This window comes from Coffea eugenioides, chromosome 3 (genome assembly GCF_003713205.1).
Source record: "Coffea eugenioides isolate CCC68of chromosome 3, Ceug_1.0, whole genome shotgun sequence".
NCBI classification, from domain to species: Eukaryota; Viridiplantae; Streptophyta; class Magnoliopsida; order Gentianales; family Rubiaceae; genus Coffea; species Coffea eugenioides.
In genome coordinates this window covers 35,551,813-35,570,369 of record NC_040037.1, presented here as the reverse complement: position 1 = coordinate 35,570,369, position 18,557 = coordinate 35,551,813, and the positions used below count along the sequence as shown (strand labels likewise).

Genomic DNA, 18,557 nt, shown 5'->3' with positions numbered 1-18,557 from the left:
GAGTGATCCTTGTTTCTTGCCACAGCCAGGGAAATTTTAACAATGTCGTAGAGATTATTGGAGACAGGTGCATGCAATAAACCATATTTTATCAGTCTCCATCCTGTCGTTTAACGGCTTTGGGAACAATAACCCTTCCTCAATGCTTTCGTATTTATGTTCTGCGCTTAAATTGGAAAGATTTCATTCTGGGGAGTACTGATTTCCTCTTTTTTTTAAAAAAAAAAAAAAAATTTTGTCCAAGCAGGGGAGGATTAAAACTTAAGAAACCAGGAGGGGTAGGGGGATTTGAACTTAGAACGTATAATTCTAGAGAGTACTAATTAATTTAACGACTCTGTACTTTGTGGATATCAAATCCTCGTACCTAAACATTCTTACAAGCATTGAGAACGAGGCTGAGATGATATTCCAATGCAAAGCCATTTCAGCGTTAGAGAAATGTCACCTAAACTTATATGCTTAACATAGAATTGCAGTAATACAAAATAAGTTTTGCAGATTGGTAGCGAAAGTTCAGCTGTCAAGAAGGTTGTCAAACTTTGCATGAGTGGAAAGGACTTGTTACACGAGATCATTAGCTTTGTCCATCATTTTTAGTGATTCTTCTGAAAAAGAAGAAGAACATGTATAAGCTGGTCTTGTGCCCATGGAAATTATGGAATGTGTTGGATTTTCTTTACTAATATAAAAGCTAAAAGTTTAGAGCTGCTTATGAGTTCTGACGCCTAAAAATATTTATAAAGAAACTTACAAAAATTTATTTGCATGTTTTGTGAGAAGTTTCCCATTTTATCCATTTTATATTTCCCATTTTTAAGCAAGTGAGAAGTTTGTTCTAAGGAAGCCTTAATTGTTGAATGAACCTTCCAAAGAATGAAATAGCTTCAAAGAGCCTCGATATAATTCACCAATAATAGGAAAAATGTTCAAAATTAAAATTTATGGACTAATTAAAAAGCTAAATTCTAATGATAGAGGGCGGCAATATTTAAAAGCAAGGACTAAATAGCCAATGTTTAATAGTGCCAAAATCGTAAAAATATCTCTCTCACCAAGTCTAGAGCTCTTACCAATTAACTAACCCCAAACAAACAGAAAAGATCATGGCAAAAACTGTTATTACTTTCAACAAACAACACGAAACTGACAAACTGTAGCTATCATTTTCAAGAAAGGGGTCCAAAATGAAAAGTCATTATATCAATGGATTGAGATCATTGGCAAGCGTTTGAATGCCTATGATTTCAGCACACACTATTGTATACGGCCACCTTACATCTATGTTTTCTTACATGTATTTTGTCCGGAATCATGATATGGTTAAGGCTCTATAAATATCAAAATTGCTTGCATGAAGCAATACAGACAGACGGCCATTTCTTACCATTTAATCTTTCTTCTCTTGTTGCCCTTTTTATTAGGGATAATATCAGAAACCTCCCTTGAGGTTTCTTCTAATATCACTTGGCACCTCTGAGGTTTTTGAAATATCACTTACCTCCCCTAGTAAATGTAAAAAGCTATATTAATCCTAACTCGACACATAATTTACATATCAAATAAAAGGATGTAAATTTTTTTTTTTTTTTTAAAAAGAAACGAAAGTCACTTTCTTCTTTTTCCCTTTTCTCCATCATTCTCTCTTACCCATTTTTTGGATGACCATGCAATATTTTATTTGTAAATTATAATAAATCAAATTTTATTTATCTTTTATTTTTTGTGATTGTAATAAAGTGGGGTTTGATTTATTTACTTATTTTGAGTTGATTTTTATAATGATTGGTACAATTTAATGGTTTGGGTAATGAGAAGATGTTGAAAAAAAAATAGTTCATAAGAAATCGAGTTTTAGCATATAGAGTTAAATTGGTGCAAGTGTATTTCTTTTCAAATATCTTTTTTATTTTTAAATTTATATTTTTATGGGGTATAACATTGTGATGTGGTAGTACAACAAGAGATTGTTATTTAACTGATGGTTTTCTTGAAATGAATAAAGTGATTTAGGAATATTTTTATTTAGTAATTGAAAGGGTAGTTTATGGATTTTTAAAAATTTTGTTACACAAATAACAAAAATAAGAAAGGTAAGTGATATTTTTAAAACTTTAAGGGTGCCATGTGATATTAAGAAAAACCTTAGGGAAGGTTTCTGATAATATCCCTTTTTATTATGTACTTCTCAACTTACCATGGTATAATCAATTGGTCCAATGATGGATTTGTTGAACTCCCTTTTTTTTTTTTTTTTTTTCCAATTAGAGGCATCCATTCTTTCGATCAGATTAATCCTTAAGATTATGTAGACCCTTGTCCAAGGATGTACAGCAATGTAGTATATAAAATCGATCATAAACCTAATAACTACCAGACTACGGAATCGATCAGACTACCCGGGCTTTTGAACTCCCATTTAATACATCCTTTTATCACATTCGGAAACCATATGACCTCCCTGTAGACCAAAGATACAGCTTCGTACATGGAGTGCATAAACTTTGGGTTTACTCCACAGATAAACCCTTTGTCTCGGAATAATCCCACGATGCCACGTACGGAAATTATGATCAACGTAAATTCCTCGTTTGCATTTTTTTGTTTTATTTAATTTCTTATTCACTACTTCAGGTTTTGATTCTTAGTGCTTTACATATTTATTGTTTCTGTTTTAATGTGGTAACAATTCTTATGAAAGTTTACAGATGATCTTTTTCTATCTTAACTTTTGTTCATGATTAAAGAAATTTCTCTTCATTTTTTTTCAGCCAAAATTTTATGTATCTTCTTCTGTGGCACGGCATGTGGTAATTATAATCTTCTACTGTTGTTTCTGTGGAAACAAGAATTCCATGTGATAAAGGACTAGCTCTGATACTCAAGAAAAACTATACCAGTTCTTTCTTCTTTTGTCTCTCTCTTTTGTTTCCATTTTTTATGTACTTATTTTCTTGTTCAATACCAAAATTTAATATAGAACGAAAAAGTGAAAATAATTGTTATTCAAAATATTCATAAGATGGCTCACTTTCGCAATCTGGGTATTATGGGCTTGTTATTGGCTAATTATTTAGCTGACTAAAGATTTTAAATTTGAATAATCAAAATTTTAACCCTCATTTGCTTCCATATTTAAATTATTGATTTTTTAACAATAAAAAAAAGTAAATTCAACAATTTACCAAACAGTAACTTTTGTTGATTCTCATTATTCTCTACAGTCACATGTTATAGTTAATCAGATCTTGCAAAATCTAGAGCAACCGAGAAAAAGCTGACGATTGTACTTATAGTTATTTAATACCCTCTTTTGTATCCTATCAAATTCTTTGCTGGGTCTCTCTTGTTGTTTGCCATGTAATCCAGAATTTATTGCAAATCCATGCAATTTGCAAGCGTTAATCTGCCTAGAAGTCCTAGCTCTTGAGTTCAATTAGCTCACTAAAGACTTCTATTGAAGAAGGGAAAAACAAAGAATAACTGTATTATACTAAGGCTTGCCACGACCAAGTATTAAAAGACAGATAAAACAGGAGTATTGTCTTTTAACCATTTCTCCTATCAACTAGCACACTTATTGAGGTAACAAATTTTGAGCTTACTAAACACTTGATTCTTACTTCTTAGGATGTCTTCGGGAGTTTGGCAATTTGAAGGATATGGATTTGTTCCAAATGGAACTTCTGGTGTGTGCATTAGACTTATCATATGAATAAACATTTATATTTATTTCATCCTAAAATTAGATACTTTCCCAAAATAGTTTTATTAGTTGGATTAATCTTTCTTACACTGATAACTTTGCAAAATTTGAATTTGAAATTCAACTTTTACACACATGTCATGAATCTAACGGTGATAGTGTATATACCGTCAGTGTATTTAAGATTTACTCTTAGTTGTTATTAAAAATTAATACATTAATGAGTATCCAATTAACACTCAATTAGCTAAACCCAAAGAAAGAAAACATAAGAAAGTAGTAGCATCTAGGGATGGGCATGGGTCGGGTACCCGTCCCGAACGGTAATTGGCTGACCCGACCCTTACATGTAGGGTCACTATTTTTTTGACCCTAATCCGCTCCGATCTTCCTCGGGTACCCGATTCTCGGATACCCGAAAAATAGGCGCGCGTCATAGGGTACCCGCCCCTATTTTCAATCTATAAATTTCTTTAAACCAATTTATAAACCAATTCCACAATTCCAATAGGAAAACATTATTCATTCTCTGGTTATATACTAGCTCGTTTGGGTTTGATACGCATACATATCTGTAGTATGCTTTGCATTTTGCAATCACTGGATAGCTAGCAAAAGTAAACACAAACAAATTAAAGAAAAGATAATTGCATCATTAGGGAATGGTACTTCAGCCCCTGACCACTCTGTATTATGGCACAGTAGTATTAAGTAGGAAGGCCAGAGTCACGGAGTACCCTATCAAAAACCAAAAGCAACTGCCTGAAGTGCGTAACCAAAATGATTAACAAAACAGATTGATTGTGTAAGGAGCAGAGAGAAGCTGGAGAATTGCCAAACACATAACAGGGACCTAAACAGAGGTATTGTGTCGAAGCAGTATTAACACAAGGAGTGGAAGTGCCAAGAATATAGAAAGCCACCAAAAGAGGTATTGTAACAACAATTTCCCACCTCCTAGCATCGAGCAAGGAGTAGTGTACTGTAATCACTCCAACCAAAATTTTAATAAGGTCCAAACCTACACGTAATATACACCATCACCTGAAGGAGCTGGATAGCCATCAATTAAAGAAGGTCCAAACCTGCAGATGAAGAAGGTCGGCGTTTTACAGCTTCTGCTTAAGGCTTGAGAAATCGAAATCGAAACACTCTGTTGCATCGTCTGCTTGAGGGCTGAGACTTGCAGGCTTGAGTTCAACTTGACAAAATTGAAGAGATGGAGAAAGGAGGTCGAGAAGCAGAAGAAGAAAATGAAATGAGTGAAGACGGAAGAGTGTCGGCTGAAGCTGAGGCAAAACTCTGAATGGATGACCAATGGATTGATTTAGCTTAGGAACTTAGGGTTAATAACTTAAAATATTATACAATTACCCCTATATTTTAAATATTTATATATTATACCCCCGGGTCGGGTACCCGCGGGTTTTTACTTTCACGATCCGTATCCGTATCCGAATATTTAGGGTACCCGACCCTATCTGATCCGCTGATTGAAATCGGATCACGTATTCGATTTTTCGGTGCGGATCGGGTCGGGTCTCTCGGGTTTTCGAATTTTCGGATTTTTTTGCCCACCCCTAGTAGCATCTATACCAAAACGAATTTGGAGCCTTACCAATCTTTGGTCATAGCAAGTCATTGTAAAAGTGCATGTTATCTAGCCCTATTAATGGGTCTGGCTAGCTCGAGTCTGGTCGATTCAGCACAGAAAAAGTCCAACAAATCATTTGTTTAATCGGATCCAGTAAAGATTGGATCCAAATAATAGGCTCGAGTTAATGTGAGTCAAACTTGGATTTCAAGACTTAAACTCAATTAAGATCCAACCCATTTATATGTATATATAATTGCATATTAAATGATATATATTTATATAATTGTACATATTAGAACATTAAAATACTAATGATTCCTATACAAATTTATAATAATTAATAGGTATTAAATAGATTATATATAATTATGCAGTTAATTATGAGCTTGGATCGAGCACAAAGCTCATATTAAATGATGAGCCAAAATGAGCCTTTTAACTTAGCCCCAAGTTTGAAAGCTCAAAAACCCCATTTATTTTTAAGTTGAGCTTGAGTTTGTAAAAGTTCGGATTATAAAAGCCAATTGACACCCCTAATTTTATTAGGCTTTGAGCCTCTTTGCATGGTAGTAGGCAAATGCCCCTCTTAATTTTTTTTTTTTAAAAAGGGAATATGTTAAAAAAGGTTTTAAAAATTTATTTCAGAACAAATTTCACTCGTCTGAGACCTGATGTGGCCCAAATTGAAGCGACATGATCGAGAAAATAATTTCTAAAGTTTGAATTTTACAGTCTAGAATTTGGATCGACCTATGTTATCTTCGTCTAATTGATTGCCTCAAGAACTGCTAAGACGCTGGATCCCTCTTCCGTCTTCGTACTTCCATATGTTGTTATAAATACAAAACATCATTTCTTGGTCTCGAGGAAAAAGAGAGAGAGAGAGATAAATAGTTGTCCTTTTAGTATTGTATTCAGCCATGTATTCATCCTTCCATTCCATTCGAGGCCCAACCTAGGCCTGTTAACGATCCGGGTCTAGACTCGAATCCGGATTGGATCCGAATCCGTTTTGTCAAACAAAAAATGGGTCAGATACGGAATATAGTATTCCAACCCGTATTAGACCCGGATTCGGATATAAATGGATTAATAATTTAAAATATAGATATTTATCAATTTAATTTGATTAGGGTAATGTATTTGAGTAAAGTCAATTTGATTTCTTTTCTTATTTGATTTTTTTTTGTATTAGTTAGAAATTAGTTTACAAATATATTTTTTTCTCTTTTTTATTAGAAATTATAAATCCCGATAAATTTGTTCGGGAGACCCGATTCGGATCCAAGACCCGTCGGACCCGGATCCGAAACATATAATAGAAGACCCGTTGGATAACGGGTCGGATTTGGGTCCAAACCCGGACCCGTCCCTCTGACAGGCCTAGGCCAACCGATCAACAGATGGATTTGTTGATATACCCGTAGACCATCGATACAGCTTCATTAATGGAATTTACAAACTCTGGGTCTGCTCCACTGACAAGCCTTTCGCCAAGAAACATTAATCTGCAAATCCCTCGTACCAAAATTATAATCCTTGTAAATTTATAATTTCTTTATCTTCCATTCCTTTTTCCAGTTTTTATACTTCAGTTCATGTATCCTTAGTCACTAGATGTAGATCAATTAGCAAAATAATATTATAGAATTAGAGTAATTAATTTGTATTCTGTAATTTTTATAATGAGCTAGTGTATCGTGTGTCGTGTATCGCAGGACACTTAGTAACAGGTGCCCTAGCTGTACTAAAAAAAATTTTGATTCGTAAATAAATAAATAAATAAATATATATATATATATATATATATATATATATATATATAATATGACGAAAGGGATAGTAGATATGACTATGTGCACTTATATCATATCTTGTATATTAACGTGGCCAAATTCTTTTGCCATTTGTCAACTACAGCATGTAACATGTTAAATTTTGTGCTAATTTAATTACATCTCAGGGTTATGATCACTCTTCGGGAGATTGACAATTTGAAGGATATGGATTTGTTCCCAATGGAACTTTTGGTGTTTGCAGCATGCAAGAGTTTGGAGCAAGTCCTCATGCTACAACTCTAATGCTTAAGACTTTTCAATGAAACCCTATCATACCATAGGGCTCCTGTCCTAGTTTCAAACATCTATGATAGGTGGCTTCCTTTTTTTTTTCTGAGCAAAATATAAATTTTCTCAGTAATCAAGGAATTGAATTTGTACACAGGAACATACAATCATATGTATTTCCTATCTCACTTTACAAGGCATTTCCATTCCATCTTCCATTCTTATGCCAATGTCCAGTTTACTTGAGTTCTAGGATATCCTAATCATAAACTGGCAACATATGTCACAGGCACAGCTTCGATGATTTCCTTTAATAGCCCAGCAGTTGAACTATCGTAGGTGGTTTCGTCTTAACGTAATTCATGATGCAGATGCTAGCAAAATGACGGTTTACATTGATGGGGTTCAAGTGATTGAAGCACCTGGAAGTGGTGGAAATCTCATTATTTCAAGTGTGGAGTATATTCTCAACCTGATGTTTCTTACTACATGGAGTCTCGGAGGAAAGGAATCAAAGTCCCAAAAAAAATGCAATTCAATTCTTTTATGATCTATATTTTTGGGCTTCGATTTAAGCGTGGCATGTTAATGTCTGTTTTGTCTTTGTGGAATGAAAGTTAATTGTCAAGTAACAGAGAGTTTGGCATGGATGCTTTCAAAATAGAAGATGGACCATTTATTTATAAAAGATTGTGTGTTCAAATCATGTTATCGATGAGTATTGTGTTAGTGGATAATTTATAAATATCTTTTAACCGATCTATGGTCGCAAGCCACAGATTGACTTGTAATGGTGACCATCCAAACATCAAATTATAAAAAAAAGAGAAAGAAATCGATACTAAATACATATGCACTTCTCTTTCGCCATTTCAGGCCAATTTGAACACATTTCAGTACTCGATCTTGTAGAAGTAGCTGTCATGGCCCGAAACCAAGGGTGGCTCCCCCGCCTGATGTGGGATACAGCCTTCAAAATCCTCATGTTCGGACTCTAGAGGTGGCTCCCCTGCCTGACGTGGCACTTAGTCTCGTAAATTTTAGAGGTGACCCCCGTTGAACGTGGCACTTAGCCCGTACAAAATTCAGATTATCCATTTGGTTATGCTCAAACTCTAGAAGTGGCTCATACAGGCTCTAGAAGTGCCCACCCAACCCGACGTGGCATTTAGTCTTGTAGATTTTAGACGTGGTCCCCGTCGAATGTGGCACTTAACCCCACATATCACTTAAATCCTTACAATTTCTTGTGTAGTTGAAACCATTTGCGTAGAGATCACGTGAGATTCGCTCTGATACTGTCACAACTGAGTTCAAGGGTTGGTTGAAATAATTTTTGGATCAAAATTTACTTGCCCAAAATAATTAACCCATATTACTCATTAGCCCAAAGACCCAAGTACTTAAACCTTTTCTTTCCTCTTCCCACCACTGATGTGGGATACTACAGTAGCCCTGTGACAGATTGAGGAACATTGGAAAGCTCAGATGTAGAGTGTTTGTCCTTGGTGAAAAGCCAAAATTTGCTAAGTGGCGAGTTAACGAATATGCTTAGTTACCTATAAGACGAAAAGATACGTGATTCGCTGAAAAATATGCGGTTATTTCCCCATTAAAATTCAGTATGCATAGAAGAATTCAATTGAATGATGAAACAGTTATAGCTTTTAAAAAAATGACAAAGAAAATTTGGAGGGTAATTAAAAAAAGTTCATTTACATGCTCATTTACCAAAAAACAAATGAAAAATTTGAGAATTAAATTTGTATACCCGTTGAACTGAACCTCAAAAACCAACTTACTGACGTGTTTTAATTTCAATCTTAGCTGCTTGATAACGACACTAGTTTTTTTTTTCCAATCTGATGAATCTTCTTTGGTTTCCTGGGATGATCCGAACTTAGAATTGATCGTTGGAGAGAATTTGCCTCCAAATGGCAAATAAATTGTTGGCTTTACGATAATGGTGTTTACTACTCCTTTCATTTTATTTTGATAGTCTTATTTTCTTTTTTCATCCATCCCAAATTATAGTTCACTTTTCAATTAAAGAGTATAGTTAACTTGTAATTTTTCTAAAATACACTTATTTAATATACTTTGTTATACCTCATTCATTAATTGTTTGAATTCACACCTTGAAAAGTGCAACTTTTCATAGTATTATTGTTGTAATTAATGTAAAGATATAGTGATTAGTCATATTCCTAATATCAATATAAGGGTATTTTAGAAAAAGAGCGGGCTAGACTAACTCTTCTAATAAAGTTAACTAATTTTTCTTAAATTGGTAAAAAAGAAAGCTAAAACAATCAAAGTGGGATAGAGAGAATAATACCTATAATAAAGAGTTTGAGAGTAAAACATATGATTAAGATATGCTCAGAAATTTCAATTACTCCCTTCATCCCACATTGATAGTTTTGATTTTTTTAAAACATAATTTAAGAAAAAGTAGTTAAGAAAGAGTAAATCTAGCCTATTACTTTTCTAAAATACCATTACATTAATACTAGCAGTATAATTAATCATTATACCTTTATATTAATTACAACAATAATATTGATGTAAAGTTACACCATTCAAGGCATGAATCAAAATAATTAATGAATACAATAAGTTTTATTCATTAATAACAAAGTATATTAAATAAGGGCATTTTAGAGACTTAACAGTTACCTTTGCTTTTTAATTGAAAAATGAACTATAATTTAGAACAGACGCAAACAGAAAACAAGACTATAAAAGTGAAAATGAAGGAGTATAATTTGACTATAGAACTCGAGTATAGACAGAAGATGAGAAGAATGTGCCAGCAAAGTGTTTGAAAGTCTTTAATTTTTGCGACTAAACGGCAAGTCAATTAATGTTTTGGCAAGAAAAGGCCAAATATTGCTGTACCATCTTGGGGAGCCGCATTGACTATTGTAGACCGAAAGCTAGGTTCTCTTTTTTGTGAATAACTGTATTATACTAAGGCTTGCCCCGACCAAGTATTAAAAGACAAATAAAACAGGAGTATTGTCTTTTAACCATTTCTCCGATCAACTAGCACACTTATTGAGGTAACAAATTTTGAGCTTACTAAATACTTGATTCTTACTTCTTAGGGCTATAATTAGTCTTCGGGAGTTTGGCAATTTGAAGGATATGGATTTGTTCCAAATGGAACTTCTGGTGTGTGCATTATACTTATCATATGAATAAACATTTATATTTATTTCATCCTGAGATTAGATACTTTCCCAAAATAGTTTCTTAGTTATTAAAAATTAATACATTAATGAGTATCCAATAAACATAAACACTCAATTAGCTAACCCAAAGCAAAAAAACATAAGAAAGTAGTAGCATCTGTACCAAAACGAATTTGGAGCCTTACCGATCTTTGGTCATAGCAAGTCATTGTAAAAGTGCATGTTATCTAGCCCTATTAATGGGTCTGGCTAGCACGAGTCTGCTCGATTCAGCACAGAAAAAAGTCCAACAAATCATATGTTTAATCGGATCCACTAAAGATTGGATCCAAATAATAGGCTTGAGTTAATGTGAGTCAAACTTGGATTTCAAGACTTAAACTCAATTAAGACCCAACTCATTTATATGTTTATATATAAAATTGCATATTAAATGATATATATATATGTTTATATAATTGTACATATTAGAACATTAAAATACTAATGATTCCTATACAAATTTATAATAATTAATAGATATTAAATATATTATCTATAATTATGCAGTTAATTATGAGCTTGGGTCGAACACAAAGCTCATATTCAATGATAAGCCGAAATGAACCTTTTAACTTAGGCCCAAGTTTGAAAGCTCGAAAACCCCATTTATTTTTAAGTTGAATTTGAGCTTCTAAAAATTTGGACCATAAAAGTGGATGACACCTTAATTTTGTTAGGCGTTGAGCCTCCTTTGCATGATGGTAGGCAATTGCCCCTCTTAAATTAAAAAAAAAAAAAAATTAGGGAATATGTTAAAAAAGGTTTTAACAATTTATTTCAGAATAAATTTCACTTGTCTGACACCTGATGTGGCCCAAATTGAAGCTACATGAACGAGAAAATAATTTCTAAAGTTTGAATTTTACAGTCTAGAATTTGGATCGACCTATATATGTTATCTTCGTCTAATTGATTGCCTCAAGAACTGCAAAGACGCTGGATCCCTCTTCCGTCTTCGTACTTCCATATGTTGTTATAAATACAAAACATCATTTCTTGGTCTCGGGGAAAGAGAGAGAGAGAGATAAATAGTCCTTTTAGTATGTATTCAGCCATGTCCTTTTAGTACGTATTTATTCAGCCTTGTATTCATCCTTCCATTCCATTGGAGGGCCAACCGATCCAACAGGTGGATTTGTTGATATACCCGTAGACCATCGATACAGCTTCATTAATGGAATTTACAAACTCTGGGTCTACTCAACTGACAAGCCTTTCGCCAAGAAACATTAATCTACAAATCCCTCGTACCAAAATTATAATCCTTGTAAAATTAAAATTTCTTTATCTTCCATTCCTTTTTCCAGTTTTTATACTTTAGTTCATGGATCCTTAGTCACTAGATGTAGATCAATTAGCAAAATATATAATGACGAAAGGGATAATAAATATGACTATGTTTACTTATATCATATCTTGTATATTAACGAGGCCAAAGAAAACTACAGCATGTAGCATGTTAAATTTGTGCTAATTTAATTACATCTCAGGGTTACGATCACTCTTCCACAATTTGAAGGATATGGATTTCTTCCCAATGGAACTTTTGGTGTTTGCATCATGCAAGAGTTTGGAGCAAGTCCTCATGCTACAACTCAAATGCTCAAGACTTTTCAATGGAACCCTATCATACTATAGAGCTCCTGTCCTAGTTTCAAACATCTATGATAGGTGGCTTCTTTCTTTTTTTTTTGAGCAAATATAAATTTTCTCAGTGATCAAGGAATTGAATTTGTACATGGAACATACAATCGTATGTATCTCCTATCTCACTGTACAAGGCATTTCCATTCCATCTTCCATTCTTATGCCAATGTCCAGTTTACTTGAGTTCTAGGATATCCTAATCATAAACTGGCAACATATGTCACAGGCACAGCTTCGATGATTTCCTTTAATAGCCCAGCAGTTGAACTATCGTAGGTGGTTTCGTCTTAACGTAATTCATGATGCAGATGCTAGCAAAATGACGGTTTACATTGATGGGGTTCAAGTGATTGAAGCACCTGGAAGGGGTGGAAATCTCATTATTTCAAGTGTGGAGTATATTCTCAACCTGATGTTTCTTACTACATGGAGTCTCGGAGGAAAGGAATCAAAGTCCCAAAAAAAATGCAATTCAATTCTTTTATGATCTATATTTTTGGGCTTCGATTTAAGCGTGGCATGTTAATGTCTGTTTTGTCTTTGTGGAATGAAAGTTAATTGTCAAGTAACAGAGAGTTTGGCATGGATGCTTTCAAAATAGAAGATGGACCATTTATTTATAAAAGATTGTGTGTTCAAATCATGTTATCGATGAGTATTGTGTTAGTGGATAATTTATAAATACCTTTTAACCGATCTATGGTCGCAAGGCACAGCTTGACTTGTGATGGTGACCATCCAAACATCAAATTATAAAAAAAAAAAGAGAAAGAAATCGATACTAAATACATATGCACTTCTCTTTCGCCATTTCAGGCCAATTTGAACACATTTCAGTACTCGATCTTGTAGAAGTAGCTGTCATGGCCCGAATCCAAGGGTGGCTCCCCCGCCTGATGTGGGATACAGCCTTCAAAATCCTCATGCTAGGACTGTAGATGTGGTTCCCCGCCTGACGTGGCACTTAGTCTCGTAAATTTTAGAGGTTACACCCGTTGAACGTGGCACTTAGCCCGTACAAAATTCAGATTATCCACTTGGTTATGCTTAGACTCTAGAAGTGGCTCATACAGGCTCTAAAAGTGCCCACCCAACTCGACGTGACATTTAGTCTCGTAGATTTTAGACGTGGTCCCCATTGAATGTGGGACTTAACCCCACATATCACTTAAATCCTTACAATTCCTTGTGTGGTTGAAACCATCTGCATAGAGATCACGTGAGATTCGCTCTGATACCGTCACAATCGAGTTCAAGGGTTGGTCGAAATAATTTTTGGATCAAAATTTACTTGTCCAAAATAATTAACCCATATTACTCATTAGCCCAAAGACCCAAGTACTTAAACCTTTTCTTTCCTCTTCCCACCACTGATGTGGGATACTACAGTAGCCCTGTGACAGATTGAGGAACATTGGAAAGCTCAGATGTAGAGTGTTTGTCCTTGGTGAAAAGCCAAAATTTGCTAAGTGGCGAGTTAACGAATATGCTTAGTTACCTATAAGACGAAAAGATACGTGATTCGCTGAAAAATATGCGGTTATTTCCCCATTAAAATTCAGTATGCATAGAAGAATTCAATTGAATGATGAAACAGTTATAGCTTTTAAAAAAATAACAAAAAAAAATTGGATGCTAATTAAAAAAAGTTCATTTACATGCTCATTTACCAAAAAAAAAAATGAAAAATTTGAGAATTAAATTTGTATACCCGTTGAACTGAACCTCAAAAACCAAATTACTGACGTGTTTTAATTTCAATCTTAGCTGCTTGATAACGACACTAATTTTTTTTCCAATCTGAAGAATCTTCTTTGGTTTCCTGGGATGATCCGAACTTAGAATTGATCGTTGGAGAGAATTTGCCTCCAAATGGCAAATAAATTGTTGGCTTTGCGATAATGGTGTTCACTACTCCTTTCGTTTTATTTTGATAGTCTTATTTTCCTTTTTCATCCATCTCAAATTATAGTTCACTTTTCAATTAAAGAGTATAGTTAACTTGTAATTTTTCTAAAATACACTTATTTAATATACTTTGTTATACCTCATTAATTAATTGTTTGAATTCACACCTTGAAAAGTGCATCTTTTCATAGTATTATTGTTGTAATTAATGTAAAGATATAGTGATTAGTCATATTCCTAATATCAATATAAAGGTATTTTAGAAAAAGAGTGGGCTAGACTAACTCTTCTAATAAAGTTAACTAATTTTTTTTTAAATCAGTAAAAAAAAAAAACTAAAACAATCAAAGTGGGATAGAGAGAATAATACCTATAATAAAGAGTTTGAGAGTAAAACATATGATTAAGATATGCTCAGAAATTTCAATTACTTCCTTCATCCCACATTGATAGTTTTGATTTTTTTTAAACATAATTTAAGAAAAAGTAGTTAAGAAAGAGTAAATCTAGCCTATTACTTTTCTAAAATACCATTACATTAATACTAGCAGTATAATTAATCATTATACCTTTATATTAATTACAACAATAATATTGATGTAAAGTTACACCATTCAAAGTATGAATCAAAATAATTAATGAATACAATAAGTTTTATTCATTAATAACAAAGTACATTAAATAAGGGCATTTTAGAGACTTAACAGTTACCTTTGTTTTTTAATTGAAAAGTGGACTATAATTTGGAACAGATGTAAAAGGAAAACAAGACTATAAAAGTGGAAATGAAGGGAGTATAATTTGACTATAGAACTCGAGTATAGACAGAAGATGAGAAGAACGTGCCAGCGAAGTGTTTGAAAGTCTTTAATTTTTCCGACTAAACGGCAAGTCAATTAATGTTTTGGCAAGAAAAGGCCAAATATTGCTGTACCATCTTGGGGAGCCGCATTGACTATTGTAGACCGAAAGCTAGGTTCTCTTTTTTGTGACTAGGAATATTGCTGTAACATCTTAATGGACATGGTCCTGTAAACAAAAAATTTCAAGTGATTTGTAGTCGGGTATATAACTATTTACGTCCTTTAGAGTCATACAAACATCTAAACCTTAAACCAAAATATGATTTTCCCTCGGAAGATGGTTAAAATCATGTCTAGTTGAACGGATGAAAATGCCACCAAACTCAGGATAATGTCATCTAATTAGAGTTTGGATTTCCTTTTTGTAAGATCTTATGTTGAGTAAGAATTTGGACTATGAAAGTCTTAATTGTTGAATGAACCTTCGAGAGAATGAAGTAGTTTCAAAGAGTCTCTTTTAATTCAGCAAAAACATGCAGGAAGATGTTCAATATTAAATTTTATGTACTAATTGAAAAGTTAAATATTCTGATGATAGAGGGCGGCAATATTTAAAAGCAAGGACTAAAAGTCTAAAAGCCGAAGTTTGGTAGTTCCAAAATAGCAAAAAAATATCTTTCTCACAAAGTGTAGAGCTCTTACCAATTAACTAACCCATACAAACAGAAAATATTATAGCACTAGTTGTTGTTACTATCAACAAAAAACACAAAGTATAGCTATCGTTTCAAGAAAGAGGTCCACAATGTGAAGTCACTACATCAATGAATTGAGATTATAGGTGATTGATTACATTCATCTTGCAAGCTTTTGGATGCTTATGATATCACTGCAAATGAGAGTATTTTATATGGCTAGTACTAGTACTTTATAGCACCTATATTTTCTTACATTTATTGTGTCCGGAACCATGATATGGTTAAGGGGCTCTACAAATACCAAAATTTATTGCATGAAGCAATACATAGGGATGGCTACTTGCCATGTAATTTTTCTTTTCTTCTCAGCCTTGCCTTTTTTCTTCTGTATACTTCTCAACTTGCCATAGTATACTCAACTCATCCAACTGATGACATTGTTGAACTCCCATTTAATACATCCTGTTATCACATTCAGAAACCATATGACCTCCCTGTCGACCAAAGATACAGCTTCCTAGGCGGAGTCCATAAACTTTGGGTTTACTCCACAGACAACCCTTTGTCTAGGAATAGTCCTATAGTCCTACGATGCCACGTACGGAAATTATGATCCAGGTAAATCCCTCGTTTTCTTGTATTTTTCTCTATTTAATTTCTTATTGACTACTTTAGGTCTTTATGCTTTGGTGCTTTACATGTTTTATTTTTTGTGCTTTAATGTGGTAATGATTCTTATGAAAGTCCACAGATGTTCATTTTGTATCTTAACTTTCTTCATGGTCAAAGAATTATCTCTTCATCTTTTTCTAAGCCAAATATTACATATTTTCTTCTATTGCACAGCATAGGGTAATTATAATCTTCTTCTGTTATTCCTGGGGAAGCAAGAATATTCCAGGTGATAAAGGACTACTTCTGATACTTTGGAAATATTATTGTTTTTTTCTTTTGTTTCCGTTTTTTTAGGTACTTTTTTCTTTTTCAATACAAAAACTTAAAAACGGAACAAAAAGGAGAAATTTTTTGTCATTTAAAATCTTCATGACGTGGCTCTCTTTCATAATCCAAGTATCACTAGCTTGTTCTAGGTTGATCATTTTAGCTTACATTCTAATTTTGGATGATCAGTCTTTTTTTTCTTTTTTTTTTATGTTTTTGTATTTTGATTATAAAGTTTTTAACATCCAAAAGTTAAAATCCATGATCTACTAAAAAATAGTTTTTACTAATTCTTATTATTCTTTACAATCACTTTCAATAACCAAATTTTGCAAAATCTAGAGCAACTAAAAACAAGGCTATAGATTTCATTATAGTTATTTTATATCCTTTTTGTACTTGTAAAATTCCTTGCTGGGTCTCTTTTATTTTATTTTATTTTATTTTTTTTGGGTAAGTAAAGTGCAGAAGCAAGAAGGGAAAACTTGTAAACTTCCAGGGTCTCTTTTATTGTTTACCACATAATATGGAATTTATTGCAGATCTACTCAACACATAAATGTGAGTCCGCCTGGAAGTACTAGCTTTTGGGTGCAATGCGTTCAATAAACAGTTCTATCGAAGATGAGGAAAACAAAAATACAATCATTGTACTAAGGCTCGCCACTACCAAGAACTAAAAGACAAATTAAACAGGAGTATTGTCTTTTAACCATTTCTCCTATCAACTAGCACACTTATTGAGATGACAAATTTTGAGCTCACTAATTACTTAATTCTTACTGCTTAGGGCTATATTTAATCTTCGGGAGTTTGGCAATTCGAAGGATATGGATTTGTTCCAAATGGAACTTCTGGTGTGTGCATTATGCAAGTGTTTGGAGCAAGCCCACCTCATGCCTCAGCTTTAATGCTTAGGGTCTACAACGGATCCCTCACATGTTATAGAGCAAATGTACTTGTGCCCAACATATAATCCATGATGTGGCTGCTAGCAAATTGAAGGTTTACATTGATGGGGTTTTCATATTTGAACAGCAGCTGGTAGAGGTGGAAATTCACATTATTTCAAGTGTGGAGTGTATTCACAGGTTGGTGACTCTTACTATATGGAGTCACGTTGGAAGGGAATCAAAGTTCTTAAACAAATGTGATTGATTTTCCTTGTAATATTTGCCTTTGATTTAGTTCACCTTTGCCAAACTACTTCACTTGTCTTTACTTCTTTTGTATGGAAAGATTTGAAACAATCTTTTCTAAGTTTCTTTTTTTAATATTTAATAATATATTTAATGCTTCTAATACTATTTCTTCAGAGAATGTTTAACAATAACGTGTCTTACCTTATTTATTTTAGCTTTCATTGCTAGATCTTTACTAATAAATTTTTAACATTTTTGGCAATATGTTATCCTTTCTGAGTTATTCATTGTTTATCCAAGTGTTCGTTTTAATGGAAAAGGCATTAGTTAGCGCTGGTGAAGTTTTACCAGTGAAAAATACATGAATAATTCAATCATATCAAAATATTAGTAAGATACCTGAACGTATTGGAGCCAAACCTATTATTGGTTATGTAAAGTGATTGTGTAAATGACTTCAACGATCCCTCAATTTTTGCCCAAGGTTTTATTTGGTCCCTCAACTTTTGAAAGTGTTTATTATGTTCCTCAACTTGCAAATTTGGTTTCAGATGGTCTTTCCAAGCTAAATCCAAGTATGTTAATTTTCAATTTGTCCCCATAGGTCAGGTTTCATGTCTATTTTCCTCCTCAAATTTAAAATTAAGGCAGGTTAGCCCCTTTTATTTGTTTCGATTAATTAGTTATGGTTAACTAATCTGATTAACAAAAACTAAATGCCTTTTTTTTTTCTTTTTAAATTGTCTATCCTGGGGATGATTGGAAGGCAAAGCTACACTTCATGCATCTCACCAAGCAAAGTTGGGATA

General features: G+C 33.4%; 2 pseudogenes; both read left to right on the top strand.

Annotated features, from left to right (window-relative positions):
* The first annotated feature begins 2,179 nt into the window (after nucleotides 1–2,179).
* On the top strand, nucleotides 2,180–7,990 carry LOC113766494 (annotated as a pseudogene).
* Nucleotides 7,991–12,574: 4,584 nt separating this feature from the next.
* LOC113766493 lies at nucleotides 12,575–17,760 on the top strand (annotated as a pseudogene).
* The last annotated feature ends 797 nt before the right edge of the window (nucleotides 17,761–18,557 follow it).